Source organism: Erpetoichthys calabaricus, chromosome 6 (assembly GCF_900747795.2).
Source record: "Erpetoichthys calabaricus chromosome 6, fErpCal1.3, whole genome shotgun sequence".
Classification (NCBI taxonomy): domain Eukaryota; kingdom Metazoa; phylum Chordata; class Cladistia; order Polypteriformes; family Polypteridae; genus Erpetoichthys; species Erpetoichthys calabaricus.
Window position 1 is genome coordinate 105797630 of NC_041399.2, and position 16981 is coordinate 105814610.

Here is a 16981-nt window from a genome sequence, read left to right on the forward strand (position 1 = left end):
TTCCAACCCAGTTCCTTAACGAGAACTCAATTATTGCTGATGAAGCACATATTGCTTAAGTGACATTTTAATGCTTCATTTTAGTGGTCTCGCTTGTTAAGGTTCTCCAACCTTAATTGCTTATTTCAGTCTTAAACTGCTGCATTCAGTGTTTTAATTGTCCTTATTAGCAATAAGATGTAAAACAGGGGTAGGCAATGTCGGTCCTGGTGAGCCGCAGTGGCTACAGGTTTTCATTCCAACCCAATTGCTTAATTAGAAACCAATCATTGCCAATCTCAGACCTTATTTAATTTTATGGCTTGTTAGTCTGTGCAATGTAAGGCTTTTATATCGTAGATTTTTTTCCTTTCCAAGGATATCATCCAAATGATTTGAAGCCTAAAACAGATCATTTTCAGTCTGTCACATTTTTCTATTAAGTGTTTTATTAAATCAAACCGTGCATGATGAACACACACAGATGTAATTGGAAAAAAGCTAGCTGGAGAACTGCTGGCTGCTTTGTTTTTTACATCTTATTGCTAATAAGGAGCAATTAAAACACTGAATGCAGCAGTTTAAGATTGAAATAAGCAATTAAGGTTGGAGAACCTTAACAAGCGAGACCACTAAAATGAAGCATTAAAATGTCACTTAAGCAATATGTGCTTCATCAGCAATAATTGAGTTCTCGTTAAGGAACTGGGTTGGAACAAAAACCTGCACATACTGTGGCACTCCAGGACCGACGTTGCCTACCCCTGCTGTATAGTACTGTACTGCTATGTCTCCTGTAGTACTAGAATGTAAAATACCGATATTACCCCCATATGTACTGAAATTCATGAAAGCACATTTTCTTTGGTATGTGCTGTCATTTTCTTTGGTATAAGTAGAGTAAATACGTAATAATTTAATGTAATTTAATAAGAATACAGCAAAATGTATGGATACTCACCAATAATGAATGATATTGATTGAAGATTATGATGAATTAGCTGTGCAGTACGATGAAGGTATGTAATGAAGATAATGACTGCACAGCAAAGCAGAGGATTTACAGCTCTACTTTTTAGTTCCAAGAGCAAATCCAGTAGTTCAACCTTCTCCTGGACTGTCTTAAATTTTTTCTGTAGCTAAGGTTCATTGCCAGAAGCCTTAGAAGGTGCAGGGCATTTGGGCAGCATCTTAGGGTTTTAAGAAGAACAAAACGAAAAACACAAGAATGCTCAGCGAAACACAAGAGATACCTACACGTGGTAAACTGTTATGATACGGGAATGCTGGGCTGCATCTGCTGGAGATGCATCACAGAGCAGCAGCCAATCAGCAGCAAGGAGAAATGAATAATGCTCTCGGATTGGCTACTTTCACCATCACAAGCCAAGTTTTCCTCTGCGGTTGCTTTGTGTTTTCTCTATAGTACAGTATTGCCACGAAAAAAGCCATTAAAAGATTGCGATGGATATTTGCGGTTTCCGCTAACAATTATTACTTAGGTTTGCGGGGGTCTACTGTATATATATTTTCCCTTCAACATCCAACAATGATATTTCATCTATGAAGTCTTAATGAATTCAGTTCTTTAGGGGCAAAGCAGCCCTCAGATATTGTCCAGAGGCCGGGTTCCTGCTTCTTTTTCCAGAGTGTCCATTAAAGCTTTGATAGCCTCTTCTGTAGCTTTGGACAGTTCTTATAGATCTTATAAGTGATACCCAATGGACCTCCAGTACTTCCTTATAACATGTCATTCTCGCACTCCTAGGCATACCAGGGAGATCAGCTGTGAAGTGGAAGAGTTACCTTCCTCTGTCGTCACTTCTCTTGCTGCTTTTTCCAGATTCTCTCTGATCTATGAAGTTGGAGTAGGTCCCTCCACATATATTTATCTACATATTTACACATTTACTGTATTTATTTAAGGAGCTTCTGTAAAAAGGCAAATTTCCCCTGGGGACAAATAAAGTTCTATCTATCTATCTATCTATCTATCTATCTATCTATCTATCTATCTATCTATCTATCTATCTATCTATCTATCTATCTATCTATCTATCTATCTATCTATCTATCTATCTATCTATCTATCTATCTATCTATCTATCTATCTATCTATCTATCTATCTATCGCAATAGAGACATACCTCATAAATACTTGCATGAAAGTGCTTTCTATCTGCACTATTTCTTCCATGCTCTGCGCCTTTCATGACTAGCTGCTAACATCAATGTTTATGTGGCATTTCTTACATCCAACTTCAACTTCTTTTACAATTTGCATTGTATTCTCAAAATATACTGCTTTATATTTTATGACTTATTAGGCAAATCATATTAGTTTTTCTTAATTGCCTAAACACTAAATCCTGAACAGTTGGCAAGATAACTGTTTGCTTTAATTTAGTCCTTAAAATTATGACACTATTCCCAGAATTACAAACTCATTTCCTGTTTTGAACTGTCATATTGCAGATAGGTTGCACCATATGAGCACAAATTTCATTTCTGAAGCACAGTTCTTACAATGTAAACAATTAAAAAAACAGTAACACCCTCTAATGAACACAACTGTCACAAACTAAGCTCAAGCAGCACAGACCTCTCCAGCTGAAAACATTGAGTGTCAAAATGCAACACATGACGCTAAACTACTGACTGCATTAAATGTAGCCATGTGTGCTTACTGTGGTTGTTTTTGATGAACCTAAACATGGTAAATAAAAATGGAAGCCAGAAGAGGAAAAGCACAAGCATTTATGAAGATTTATGATACCGTGTCCACCATGTGTGAGAGCAGCTGGGCAAAACTGCATCCAAATATTAGTTGCTACACAGTTGCTTTCATAGTCCATGCCTTCAGAACTGAGAACAGGGAAACTACTTCTGTTCTTGCAGCTGCAGATATCTTGGTTACAGAAAAAATGTTCATATTGCCAGTACTGGATAGATCCTCCACAAACATTTCAATGTAAGTAGGTCTTACACTGTGTTTCTTTTACATTGTACTTTGATTTCAGCTCTTAAAGAAGCATGTTCCATTTCTTCTTTTGTAGAACTGACAGGTGGTCTTATAGTGGAGGCAGATAACAACTCTTGTTGCATGCACAAGAAGATGAAATAGTGAATATGATCATGGCCAACAACATTATTCGCTAACGGGAAATTCAGACCCCTAGAAGATCAGCAAATATTCCAGTTGTCACACACAAGCACTTGGAAGAAAGTTGGAAGGCTCAGATAATGTTATTTCTCAGCCGAACCAAGGGGTTGGTACTGTAATCTGACCATCTCCTTTTGTCCCTCTGCAGACCAGCAGAAGAACCACCAAAATATTGACGTCACCATCCACCCTCCCTCTGATGATGTCACTTCCGTCTATGCCTGATGACCACTTCCCACATAGATCCCACCTACTGAAGACATCACTTCCTCCTTCCAGCCTTCCTGGATCATCCCCTTCCTGTCTCTGCCCTATAAAAGTCTCTGTTTACCCTCTGTAACCAGTTCTTATTCTTGAACTCAATTGTAACCACATGTTTTCTTTTTGCCGTGACTTCAGTATTCAGGGTGACCATCCCCAAACATTTTTGTGTCTCTTGCTCTCCTTTTTACACAGGGTATAAATGAAATCAGCACTTATACTATTGGCTGCAACAAACTGAACATGAAGCAGGTATACAAAGTCCCTTTTGAAAGGAATTCAAACCGAATCAAGACCCAACATCTGCAATATGTACAGGTAAATGTAATTGTAGCATTATACAGCATGTAGCAGCAGATAATGGTACAATAAAATATACAGCACTGTTGTAATTTAGTGTGCATACAGTGTTTAGACTATTACTGTACAGTGTGCACACCATAAAGTACTTTTATTTCTGTCCTTTCATTGAAGAGAATTTTTGAGCTAGATTCCAGCGACACTCCAAATGAGTACATCTTAATTATTTAACCTCACTGAAAGAAGAAGAAGGGGGTCTAACATTATTGGATAGCATGCCATGGTGGAATTCCCTGGGCAGAGGGAAGGCAATGTGGCAGTATGTTCAGCCTTAAGTGAACATGGGGTTCTCCACCGCAATGCCACTCTGAGCCCTTATAACACAGCAGCAAATCTATTGAATTTCTTAGGTCATCATTTTGAGCAATGTGAACAATATGAGACTGGATGATCAGAGTTGTCACAATACGTTGTGATTTGAGACAAAGGTAGTTTTCAGTAAGCTGCAGCCATATGTGACTGGTCCAGTGATCATCCCAGGTTTTCCAGTTTGTTCTTGCCACCCTATTCCCTATTTCTCAACCCCATAGCAAAGTTCTTCTTGGGATTGCAGTGGAAGGTATATGACAGGGATCCCTATGACAGAGAGAATCTTCTGATTGCCATGGAGGAACCTTGTGAGGATATTGTTTTAGAGTCCATCCAAGCCTGGCTGAGTCAGAGCCAAGCCTATTTCCCTTTGTTGTCTTTGGGGAGCAAACATCATGTGTGATGTGGATGAGACTTTGTGGCCTGACCTAGCCCAGAGACATGAAGCTGATGGATGATGTCTGTCAAATACTGAGAAGTCACAGATTATTCATTTCCTTACAGTGGTTTTTTATCATTTTTGAACTTTTGTTTTACTATACTTTGATTTTGTAGATTTACAGTATGTACAGAACTGTGTTTTTTACTCTTTTGCAGTATCACTTTGAGTAGCAGTGCATTTGAAAGAAAAAAAAAATTGAAACTTGGTGTTGCTTATGGTGTACCTGTACACTTTAATTATTACATGTTGAATGTTATCAATTAAAACCTTGATAAGTATACAGCAGTTAGCTCTTGTTCTCAAGTTTTAAGTGTAGTGTCCTGAATTGCTCTGCCTTGAATCTTGTGGTCATTGTTTGTGAGATCATTTTTGCCTGCGTGTGTGTGTCATCTGAGTGAAATGTTTGCATTAAGTGGCAGGGGGAATGGCTTTGACTTGGCTGCTTGCCTTTGGGCTGGAGGTCTGGAATTTATAATGTGTTTAAAAGTTTGTGGAAATGCCAATTCACTTAAATGCGTTTAAGCAATTGATTAAAAATGTAATTCATTTATAAATATATTAAAATAACTACAGCATACATGAAATACCTAAACAATTACAAATAATACCTTTGCATTTTATTGTATGCAAATATATCAATTACAGACAATGACTATTCTGTGTAGAGAGATTGCACCATGGTGCTCTAGTGGACACAAGTACTTGAACTTGTAGCTCATTTTATACCAACTTTAAAATAAATTAGCTTTGTTCTCAGATTATTCATTATCTGAGGTTTTACTATATATGAAAATAACACAGTAAAATCTGTAAATAAAATATGATGGTCCAGTGCTGTTTCAGTAACCTTTGATCACATGGTTCCTAATCACTCTAACATCTGCTTACATAGTTAGAAGTAATAACTTTATGAAGGTAGATTAAGTAGATGCTTATAATGACTGAAACACTTTCATTTAAGAAAAATATTTAAGAAACATCATTTTAAATGGAGCAGCACAACATTTACACTTGTTCAGCAGACCATTCCACCATGTGGGGACAACAGCTGAAGATTCTTAGTATGGTCTCTCTATAATAAAAAGAAAATCTTGGAAGGAGACGAGATGTGATTTTCTCAGAGAGACACGTTCACGGCTCGCAAGATATTGTCAGATACATTTCTTGGAGAGAGAAAGAAACAATATTCACTCACATACATGCATATACATGCGTTGTCATGATGTAATTCCAAACACGGAATCAAAATTCAATGCGATATTAGATAGATAGATAGATAGATAGATAGATAGATAGATAGATAGATAGATAGATAGATAGATAGATAGATAGATAGATAGATAGATAGATAGATAGATAGATAGATAGATAGATAGATAGATAGATAGATAGATAGATAGATAGATAGATAGATACTTTATTAATCCCAAGGGGAAATTCACATACTCCAGCAGCAGTATACTGATACAAAAAACAATATTAAATTAAAGAGTAATAAAAATGCAGGTAAAAACAGACAATAACTTTGAATAATGTTAACGTTTACCCCCCCGGGTGGAATTGAAGAGTTGCATAATTTGGGGGAGGAACGATCTTCTCAGTCTGTCAGTGGAGCAGGACAGTGACAGCAGTCTGTCGCTGAAGCTGCTCCTCTGTCTGGAGATGATACTGTTTAGTGGATGCAGTGGATTCTCCATAATTGATAGGAGCCTGCTCAGTGCCCGTCGCTCTTCCACGGATGTCAAACTGTCCAGCTCCATGCCTACAATAGAGCCTGCTTTCCTCACCAGTTTGTCCAGGCGTGAGGCGTCCTTTTTCTTAATGCTGCCTCCCCAGCACACCACCACGTAGAAGAGGGCACTCGCCACAACCGTCTGATAGAACATCTGCAGCATCTTATTGCAGATGTTGAAGGACGCCAGTCTTCTAAGGAAGTATAGCCGGCTCTGTCCTCTCTTGCACAGAGAATCAGTATTGGCAGTCCAGTCCAATTTATCATCCAGCTGCATTCCCAGGTATTTATAGGTCTGTACCCTCTGCACACAGTCACCTCTGATGATCACGGGGTCCATGAGGGGCCTGGGCCTCCTAAAACCCACCATCAGCTCCTTGGTTTTGCTGGTGTTCAGGTGTATGTGGTTTGAGTCGCACCATTTAACAAAGTCCTTGATGAGGTTCCTATACTCCTCCTCCTGCCCATTCCTGATGCAGCCCACGATAGCAGTGTCATCAGCGAACTTTTGCACATGGCAGGACTCCGAGTTGTATTGGAAGTCCGATGTATATAGGCTGAACAGGACCGGAGAAAGTTCAGTCCCCTGTGGCGCTCCTGTGTTGCTGACCACAATGTCAGACCTGCAGTTCCCGAGACGCACATACTGAGGTCTGTCCGTAAGATAGTCCACAATCCATGCCACTAGGTATGAATCTACTCCCATCTCTGTCAGCTTGTCCCTAAGAAGCAGAGGTTGGATGGCTGGATATTGATGAAAAGGCAAAAGTGAAAAGAGATCGAATATATGGACATAAGTTACTGTATATGACAGAAGTGCACCACGAGAGACGCAGATCATGCGGCACTGCAGCAGCAGCAATCCAGCAGCTGATCGAGCAAAGAGAAGGTAAAAAAAGAACTGTACTTGTTTCCCGCTGTATCACCGTTTAAGTGGGGGTTTCGGAGGAGCAACCGCGTCTCCTGGGGGTGCGTTCAGCCCCCCTCTTCACAATGCGAGTGCCAGGCATGTAGCTGGGGGGGGATTGGGGGGAGTTTTGGCAAGCTAAGCAAGCAGGGAGCAAAGCCTTGTAGTTTATTATTGTTTTTAGAATTTTTTCAAGACCACAACTTTGTAAGCACAATGTAAGCATGAATAAACTCTGTGAGGTAAGGGTCAAAGCCATTTAAGTTTATTTGTTAGGAGTAGGATTTTTTAATCAATCTAAAACTTTAATGGAAGCTTAAGTAGGCATTTAAATTTAAGAGTTACTTGGTAAACATACAGGTACTCAGTTTTAATAAGGATCGTTGTGGCAACATTTTCAGTTGAGTGTACACTAGAAATTCACTATGTCCTGCATTGTGAAAAAATGCTTTATTTTCCCTGTAACATATCTGAAAAAGGTCTTGAAGGGTTTGTAATGCAAGTACTAAATAATAGATTAGTATCAAAGATAAAGCATACACTCTGTACTGTTTTAGCAGAACCAATAATCAGGTCCTCTGAGTTAAGAAGTGACACATTTGTCTTTATCTCTGCAGCATTACCAGCACCTGAAATTTTTGTTTTTTTAGAGTATTAAGACATGTAGTTATCCAAAGTCCTAACCCACTGAAGCAATTAATTAAAAGCTCAGCTGTGAAAACTACAGTAGATTTGATGATAAATATGGGTGAATGTCATCCATATGCAAATGAAAATGTGTATTAAGTTTTCAAAATGTATTTATTAAACATGATATAAGAGAAAATAGCAGTAGCTTCAGCACTTACTTCATAATTTAAAGAGAGAGTATTATCATCACGCTACTGCAAATATTCAAAACTATTTGATAAATAAGGGCAATGCCACATATGTACAAAACAGATCGATGACATTTTCAGGCCTATCTAACAGAATCCAACAAGTGTGTCTAAAGCTGTGTTCAAATCTAACAGAAAGATGAATGCACCATTTCTTCTGTGAGCAGATATTGCTGACATCTGAATCTAATATTGGGATCAGAGAGCATGTCACACTTAATGACAGCAGTTGCTGGATCTCATTGACTTGAGAATATCAGTTTACATAATTAGGCATCTCAGGGGATAACCCTCTTAAAACTTCTCAGCACAGTTTCATATATCCTATTGCGTCATGTAACAAGAAAACATTTTGGGTGAAAATCAACATTGAGCATTCTTTTTTATTTCTTCACTCGGTCATGGTACTACAAAACAGACAGTTGTTTTGGATCCAAAGTTCCACAAACTCCTCCTCTGTTTGCCTACTCATTTCTTCCATTTCTTGAGATCACCATTGCCCTTGTCATTCTTCTTTTTATTGTAGGTTTGATTGCACTGTTTCCTTTTTGTGGAAATTGTTTGTATTGTACTTCCTGCTGAGTGCTCATTGGTTGCTTGTTCTCGCACACAAAGACACCCATCCCTACTACTTGTGACAAAATCAAAGACATCCTGCTTTCTATAGCTAGTCGCAGAGCATGTGCCATGACTGTTCACAACTGCTGATGATTACATAAATTAAAGCTATGACTGAAAATAGCAGGAAAAGTGGTGTGGTGTGCTTGGGTTGGTGGGGGGTGCAGATTAGCAGGACTTAGGACTGTTTCTCTATTGTGACCAATGCAAAAGCCAGCCTGACATGTTTCAAGTAGGCTGTAGAAAACAAGAGGAAATGTTTCTATTGTTATACTGGAATTACTGAGGCAGTGTGCACAATGTTGGATAAATATTGATTCTGCAATACAAAATATTTCCAGCTGATTTATTCAGTCTGAAGTCTTATACTTTTTTGTTTATTATGAAATATTTCACAAAAGTGGTACTAAAAATGCTGGGTGGATATGTATGTAGTAGTTCATTTTTCCTATTATTCAGATTATTCTGATGATGGATAATACATGAGGTTTACCCTGTTTTTGCCTGTTCATCTGAAATAATAGTCAACGTAAGGGAAGGTAAATAGCTTTCTTATACTTTTCAACAATATCAGTCTATGCTGTGTGAGTGCTGTGCTAGACCCTTACCCAGCCAGGAAGCCATAACGGAAGGACAATATGGAAGGAGACATAACTCAACCACAATGAGATTAAATCAATATCACAAACAAAGACATAAATTAATTGATAATATGGGGGAGTTGGGTCCTCCCTGCGTGGAGTTTGTATGTTCTCCCCGTGTCTGCGTGGGTTTCCTCCAGGTTCTCCGGTTTCCTCCCACAGTCCAAAGACATGCAGGTTAGGTGCATTGGCGGTTCTAAAATTGTCCCTAGTGTGTGCTTGGTGGGTGGGTGTGTGTGTGCGCGTGCCATGCGGTGGGCTGGTGCTCTTCCCCAGGGTTTGTTTCCTGCCTTGCGCCCTGTGTTGGCTGGGATTGGCTCCAGCAGACCCCCTTGACCCTGTAGTTAGGATATAGCGGGTTGGATAATAGATGGATGGATATGGGGCAGTTGGTACATCAAGGACAGTGCCCCTCACCACAATATGGTAAATGGCAGTGCTCTGTTGGCATGGGTACCACCGGGGGTGTTGCAGGGAGAGGGACTTCCTGTTTCAGGAGGTATCTGTCTGACCTGGGAGTGCTTCCATACCCCAACACCAGAAGTACTCCTGGGACTGACATAAAAGCAAGCCTTCCAGCCTCCATCAGTGAGTCAGAGTCGGGAGGCAGAAGACAAAGCATACATGGAGGAAGTAAAGGAGGATTGTGATAGGTTTGTATACGAGGTATGTTGTGAAAATAAAACCATTTATGTTGCAGCTGGGACTGTTTAGTGTAGTGTGTCCTGGGTTTTGGGGCTCAGTGGCACCCCCTGTCATTTACAGCTGTTTGATAATTTAGAAATGTAGTTGTTCTCCATTTATGCTGTAGTTTTTGACATTATAATTTGTGCTTTAACCAACTTTACATTTTAGGATTTACAATATCTAAAGCTGGTTTCATACAAATAATATAAAAATACTAGCTGTGTAAGCCTGTGCTGTTAAAAGCCTGGGGTCCTAGAAACTACTTTGAAATGTAGAGACGTCAGGTAATTGAAAGGAACTACTCTGGGCATCACTCTCCAATAGCAACTGTTGAAAGACAGTGAATGGTTAGGAGAAATCAGGGTGGATACTGGAAAGAACATAAAGAAACTTAACACAGTAGCTACTGTAAAAACAAAGCAAGAATCAGAAAAATGAAACACCACCTCAATTACTTCACGAATATCACAAAACTAAGTAAAGGATTTGTTTCCTTAAATTCTTGCCTTCCAGAAGATACCCAGCTGTGTGATCGCTGCCATATTGATACTGAAAAGGTAGTGGTGTCACCAGTGGCAGCAACTGCAAAGCATGACCATAAAAATGGCGTCATGAATATAAAGAAAACAAGTGAGGAAAATAAAACAAAAGAATATCTAAACAGAAATAAAACTTAATTATAAAATTGGATTCTACTTAATAAAAATATCTTAGTAGGTGTAAAAAAACTTTGAAAACAGCACCCAAAGGACTGCATAAAAAAAGAAAATTAAACAGAATCACAATACAGCCCTGCCCTGGTGTGCCTGCTGCAGACCTCTTGCCTGTCGACTGTGCCATGTGTGCCTGATGTGACTAGTGTGATCTTTATTTAAGTCTCTTTAGATCATTTGTTTTCAGGTTTTATTTGACTTGTGAAGTACGTTCATGCTCACTAATAATATGCTATGTTAAATTAACATACTGTAAGTTCCTGATTTCCACAGAGTTCTGAAAGCAGATGCAGGTTTACTTCCACTTTTACATCTTTTCATTCTATTGCCTTCTTTCTGTTATTTTGTGAATATTAAGTTCAATGTATGACCGTAAGCTGACTCACTTGGCACCATTCCGTGACTCTATTAAGTTCATCCCCATGTTGAGGTGGCAGTGTGACATTAATCTAAATGTACACATTAGGCTGATTTGTTAATGTTATTGGACAGAGCTAAAGCTGATATATCCCTATAGTTACAACATAAACAATTATTCACTCCTTTTTCAGTCAATTCATTTTATAAACTGAAAGACTGCCTGGACATCTTCATCTGTTGTCTTCTTTGTGTGGCAGCTTAAGAGGTTATGTGTGGTGTTCTTCAAAGCAGAGACATTATTCACATGGCAGGCAAAGGACTAAACTCAAGCCATGTTTTAAAAGAGGCTGAAATGGTGAGAGGAGAAAACTTACAAAAAAACAAGTGGGCCAGCAAATACCCACTAGGGGGCAGCAGGCAATTAGGTTTAAACATCTGAAACAACACATTAAAATTACAAATTTTCTTAGGGACAAAAAGGGAGGAGAGTGCTGGGTTCCTTCTGGCACTTTAAAGAATTTTTCTGGTTCAACATCTTATGTAATCATGGTTATTATTAATTGTTTTTTTGGTTAAAACATTAGCAATTCTGTGACAATTGAAAGGGTACTGCATATTTATTTGCTCCTGGTGTGTGCAAGCAAAAGAAGTTTTTATTATGTAGTGGAGTGCCTTACAAAACATTCATAACATATTCACATTTTATTGTCTAACATTCTAAACATACAATATAGAAAAGTTTTCTACCTGTGTTACAAAACAGTGTACATCATGGCAAACGAAAAAAAAGAAATAGTTTCAACACTTCGATAAAAAGGAAAATTCTAAATGATGAGATTTAAAAAGTACTCATACCGCCTGTGAATGAAAGCCTAACTCTGTTCAAGTGTTGTGTATCACCTTACCAACTCACCCAGTTTGTTGATGGTCTTCCTTTGTGAAAAAAAGGTTGGATTCTTAGTACTCATCTAATTAACGAAGATCAATAGCCCCTCTAATTAGGCCCAATGGAAATGAAGACATGCTTTCACAAATCAAGACAAAATAGAATACAGTACAAGTCAGGAAAGAAATTAGAGAGAAACTCATACTTGGGGAAAGGTGAAAGATCATCTCAAAGACATTGAACATACCCCAAAGCTCTGCCCATCATTTGAAAAAGGGGGAAAATGTGAAATTATAGCCACACTTTAGATTTCATGCAAAAGAGAAAAGAGGTGCTTATTAATAAATGTTTTAACAAAAATACACAAAAATGCATAGAACTGCTACAATTACATTGAGTAGTGCAGATCAACGAAATTCACTAAACCATTTTTTGCAGCAAATGTGCTGTATTCACCGGTGACCTTGTTCTCTGAAAATTCTCCACGAAATTTACCTTGCCATCAAACAATTTTTTCCCAGAGCTCCATGATGTTTTGCAAGGTCAGTGTGACATCACAGAGTTGTAGCAGACATGCACAGAACTTTCATGTAGTACTATAACTTTGCGGCCCATCTGCATGTTATACTGTAAGGTCACTGGCAATCTGCTTTGCCCATGCATGATGCGGAAAAAAAAGAAAAAATTTTGCAGTATTTTAATTTGTGTGGTACATTAGCTGACCATAAGAAGAATAATAAAAATGTTGCCACTGGCTATCTAAAATTGAATCTTAGGTGCCTGTGTATATTCATGCTGTGCACTAGCTTAGTCTCAGAGCAGGACCACATGGTGAATTTGTGTGCATAATTAGCCATGTGCAGCCTCCTTGATTCAGAGACATTGAGAAATGACAATACTAACAAATAATTTATTACTATTTACTAGTAGATGTATTTATTATCTTAATGAAAGAAAAAAATTGCCAAGTATCTACACAGGTAGAGTGGAAACAAAAAAGAAGTTCCTGCTGTGCTTGGAGCAGTGACTTCAAATAATGGAATGAGCTGGTCTCAAGATGCTGCTTCGTGTAATCTCCAATGTGTGCCCCAAGACTGAAACTCTGTCAGTGCAATAATAAATACATTTTTTACTTATTGCTAGTTTGTGGCTGTTTGTTGTATTTTGCTTGTGGTTATTATTCCATCTTTGTGTTTGTTATTTGAGGCACAATGGCACAGTGAGTAGCACTGCTGCCTCACATGAACAATCTCATTTTTGGCTGAAATAATTGGTTCAAATTAATTGTCAGATGCTTTCCTAGCCATCTCGGACACACAAAAGTCTATTTCATCATTATAATCCATTCAAAACCATTTCAGTTCCTCCTACTCCATTGACTTCATTGCATTTCATGGAGTTCAGAGTAATTCTTGAACATTTCTATGATTTCACCTAATTTACAATGAAGAGAACTCCACAGAGTTTGCTCATCACTAATAAACAAGTAGATGAACAGTCAGTCATATTACAAAATGTTTAAAAAAACTTAAATACAGACAACAGTCCCAAGTCTTTTTATTATCTTCAGGAGAAAAAGTCAGGAGTCCATCTCAGTGAAATCATCGTCCCAGAGGTGCTCTGTCTAGAGCTAGCTGAGGATATCTGCTCATCAAATAGCCGAAGGACACTTCAGAAGTTTCAAATTATAGAGCTTGTGAAAAAGGCAACCACTTATGTAGAGCAGCCTACGCATTTTGGGACCAACTGTCCCTTAGTTAGGGCCAAGAAATGATGAAAACACCTAAGTATGGAAAAAAAAGATTAAAAAATAAATTAAAATAATCTTACCTATGATACTGATTTATACTTTGAATGTAGTTATATTTCATACCTTTCTTGTATAAAATAAAAGAGTATCAGACTAATTCATTGGTCTGTTAAGGCCTTAAGTTGATAACTGTAGCCACACTACCTATGTCAACAAGAAAGGCACTTGTCAGAGTAGCTTCTGTGATGCCAAGTGTCACTCTGACTGGGTTGCAGAAGTGACTGTGATCGCAGGGAATATTCCCACCGATGCAAGGCATTACACAAAAAGGTCCTTTATGGAAAAGTGTTAAGGAAGTAGCCCTGGCAGAAAAGAAAATGTCCCTGCCCAGACAAAATTTGTAAAAAATCACTTTGAAGATGCTGTAAATATATGGCATTCAGTCATGTGGTCTGATGAGACTAAAGTGGAATATTTTGGCTTGAACACTAACTAGTACATATGGCAAAAATCTACTGCTGCATGTTAGCCAGGTAACAGCATCCCTACTGCAAAATGCGATTGTGACAGTCTCATGTTGTGGTGATGCTTTTCAGCAGCAGAGACAGGCAGTCTGTTCAGGATTGATGGGAACATGAATACTACACAATACAAACAGACCCTGTAGGAAAACTTAATCCCCTCTTCAAGAAAGGTTAAACTGGAAAAGAGATCTGTCTTTCAACAGGACAATGAGCCACAACACACTGTTAGAGCAAAATTGGAGTTGCTCTCCTTAAGTGGTCCTGGTCTTAACCCCATTGAACATTGTGATGAGACCTAAAAACTGCTGTTCACTGTCACTAACTAACAAGAAGGAATGAATCTTGCACCATCTGGTTGTTCAAGGAGACTGATCAAAATGACAACCTACTGTAATAACTGCAAGAGGTTGTTCAAGCAAATATTGAACAGGTTGGGATGGGGAGGAAATATTTACACATGTTAACATTTCAGTTTTAAAATTTAAATTTTTCAATAGTTTATAGGTTTCTTTTTTTTGTTGGCCAGCACTGTGAAAAACGCTACTCATTTTACAAATAAAAATTCCAAGTCAAATTAATGAAAATCCCATGTTGTGACAATCAATTATAGTATGTGAACAAAGGGAAACAGGGCTCAGTTCTTTTTAAAGCTGTAAGAATTGAGTGGAAATGATCAGAAAATCAGCACATGGTTTTGAATATCTGGATCCTCTGCAGTTTGTCTGTCAGACACATATAAGTGGGGAGGTTGCTCTGATCTACATGCTCCACAGAGCCTACTCCAACTTGGACAAAGCTGGCACCACAGGCAGGATAATGTTGCTTGACTTTTCCTGTGCCTCATCGACCTGAGAAAAATCTCAAGTCTTTGCATTTTGATGCCCCCACAATCTCCTGGATCATGGACTACATGACCAACAGACAGTAGTTTGTGAGGGTCAGGGATTGTGTGTCAGAAATGATGGTGTGTAATACTGGAGCACCTCAGGGAACTGTCCTGTCTCCCTTCCTGTTTATGCTGTATGCAACAGACCTCCAGTAAAATACCTGTGTTTGCCACCTACAGAAATTTTCAGAAGACTTATCCATCATAGGCAGCATTAACAATGGAGACGAGTCAGAGTACAGGAAGGTTGTGGGGGACTTTGTCTTGTGGTGCAGGGACACCAACCTGCAACTCAACTTCAGCAAGACAAAAGAGCTGGTGGTGGATTTCTGGCGTGCCAAGGAGCCACTGAGACCAGTCATCATTCAAGTACATGGGGGTTCACATAAACAAACTGGACTGGTCAGACAACACAGTAGGGCTGTGTAAGAAGAGCCAGAGTAGACTGTATTTCCTAAGAAGACTTCAGTCTTTTGATTATGCAGCAAGCTGCTGGAAATGTTCTATGACACCAGTGTGGTGTTCTATGCTGCAGTCTCTTGGGAAAGTAACTTGAGTTGAAAAAACGCACAATACTTGAACAAACATATCAGGAAAGCCTGTTGCATGGCAGGGTGAACCCTGGATACAATGGGAGCTGCTTTGGAAAAACAGAATCCCCTCCAGGAGGCCCTCTCTTGGAGCACTTTTAGCCACTGGCTCAGTCTAATACAGGTGAGCTAAGAAGTGCTTTGGGGGGGGTGTCTTTTCTGTCTACTGCCATCAGGCAATTCAGTGCTTCTTCCCAGTGTACTCTTTAACTTCTTTTTGAAATATCTTCATAATATATACATATTTATTGATTGATTGATTGATTGGTTGTATTATTTGTCCTGTGAGTCATCTTTGTTTTTATCTGCTACTGCTGCTGTACACATCTGAACTTCCCCATGGTTTATCTAATGCTAATCTAATCTAATTTAATCTAACCTAATCTAAAATTTTTCTATTACTCATTTAATATTAGCTAACAAGACCTAACACACACTTCTTTGAGTCTTCAGGACAATTACAAAGCATCAGTAAAGTGTTTATTCATCTCTGCAATGTGACCTACTAACAAAGCTTCACTTTCGAGTGGTCTGAGGTGGTTTAACTGAGACACATTTCTCTTGATATTACATATTTAGTATAAAACCTGTGAATCTTTAATATTAAGAAGTCATTTTATCATCATGTCAATATGCCACACTGCACAGAGACGAATAACCTATCTACTGATATTTTATAAGTGTTATGAAGACAAAAATAAGTCTTTATTAAGTCTTGTTACATAAGAGTAAATGAGTAATAAGTACATTTTTGCAGTGCCTAAACTAAAGTGTTACTAATGATTAAACTAAAATAATATTATTTTAAACGTTATAAAAAGTGTATTGTTGTATCTGTTATGTTGCTACTGTTTGTTTGATTGAGTAGTATGCTGTTGTTATGTTGTATAAATGTTTAATTTTCTATATAATTAAAAGAAATACTGTTGAGACACACTAGAGTACTACAAATGCAGTCCTTCTTAACCCTGAGACTACTGAGTTGCAACTCACTAGACTCCTGCAGGCTCAGCATCTGGTTAAGATAAAAGGTGTAAATTCAGTTTTGATCAGGTCCATCAAAATACACACAGAGGTGGTGAGAAATTAATATGAGTGCTGTTTTGTCTTGGTAGAGTAATATATTACTCTACTTTCCCCTTTTATATTATTAATATGTAGTCTTTGTAAGAATGCCTCAAATCTCACAGACTTACCACTGTTTATAAGGTATTGTACCATATAACTTCTCCCCACCTTCCCTTCTACATCTATAACCTCAGGCAATTAGGTGTTGTAAAAGACAAGCAGGAGTT